The following is a 1,672-nucleotide window of genomic DNA, read 5'->3' on the forward strand; positions in this document are numbered from 1 at the left end:
TTATAATGAGAGAATTTGACAGAGAGCAGCATTCAGTCAGCGAGCGCGCGCACTGAACAAAACACGGGCTTTTCAGCGATGACTCATCTGAATGCGTCTGATTGGCCATTGCATTCATAAGCTCAACAGAATCCTGTGTGATTGGTTATAATGCGCAGCACTGTAAAAACGCGTCTGGCTCAGCGCCAGCCAAAGCACAAACGCAGATTTGAATTTGGCAGCTGATTCTGTGCTGCACTGGACGTTCTAATCGTATCAAATATTTAAAAAATATTATTCAGCAATTTTTGGTCTTTCGGAAGCTGCATTCAAAATCCACTTTGCTTAAAATCCTGAGGGGGCACGGTTGAAATCGCGTTCCTGGAGGAGCAGTATTTCGGCTGGGCCCCCCCTCTGGTCTAGTGCCCTGGGCACGTGCCCGGTAGGCCCTTGCATTAATCAGTCCCTGCCACTGAGTTTAAGGCCTGTGTGTTAATCCGTCCCTGACACACACATGCATGTCTCTTTGCTGAGCCGCGGCGGTCTCGGTGAATCAGCAGCATCCACAACTGAATGGAACAAAAAGTGTTGAACTTGAAAATTGTTTATGCACAAGTGCACTTGCTAATTGGAGGCAAAAAACAAAACAAAAAACGTTTATTAACGAGCTGCAGTTTTATTACATCATGCGCTAATAAATAAATAAATGGGGATTAAAAAATATATAAATAAATTAATTAAAATAAAAAATAATAGTAAAAGCATTTATAGAATAGTAAGTTCTTACAAGGGGTAGCAAGGAGTTATAGGGCACTTAGCTCACTGAAGAAACTGGCAACTGTAGTAGCTTTTTCATTTGAAAGGGCATCAAGAGAAGCAGCAAAAATACTTGCGGGAGTTAACACTGTATGCAATACCCGCAGCCTCACACCAAATTTCAGGCCGTGTAGATAGGTAGGCAAGCATACAAATCATTTAGTAAGCAGAAATCCGAAATTTACCTTAACATATTAAGTTAGAGGAAGTAGAGGAAGACTTGGTGCTTGAAGAATGCACTTCCAGCAGCCATGATAAACAGTTGGCGGTTAAAGTTGTCTATGCACTATTTGATTTGACGAAAGTCACGAGACCTATTACTCTCTATCCAATCACGTTGATGGATAAAATTTAAATAAGCATGTAACGACCACAAACGGAGGAAAATAGCGGAGTAAAAGTACCGATACATCACTTAAAATGTACTCAAGTAAAAGTAAAAGTACACAATTTTTAAACTACTCAAAAAAGTACAATTACTGATAAAAAACTACTTAATTACTGTAACGTGAGTATTTGTAATTCGTTACTTCACACCCCTGGCTACAAGTTTGTTTTGGTACTCTGCCCGTTTTTGAAAAAATGCATACCCCACCTTTAATGAAAACCCAGTCCAGAGCATTCAGAACCTCAGACTGGGCAGAAGGTTTACCTTCCAACAGGACAATGGACCTAAAGACAAAGCAAGAGTGGCTTATATACTGTAAAAGTCTGTGAATGTCCTTGAGAGGCCCAGCCACAGCCTGAGCTTGAACCCAATCAAATATTTCTGGAGAAACCTGAAAATGTGCGTCTGCCCCATCCAACCTGACAGAGCTTGAGAGGTGAAGAGGTGAGGTGAAGAATGGCAGATAATTGCCAAATGCTGATGAGCAAA

This window comes from Sinocyclocheilus rhinocerous, unplaced genomic scaffold, assembly GCF_001515625.1.
Source record: "Sinocyclocheilus rhinocerous isolate Xijiao unplaced genomic scaffold, SAMN03320098_v1.1 scaffold4889, whole genome shotgun sequence".
NCBI classification, from domain to species: domain Eukaryota; kingdom Metazoa; phylum Chordata; class Actinopteri; order Cypriniformes; family Cyprinidae; genus Sinocyclocheilus; species Sinocyclocheilus rhinocerous.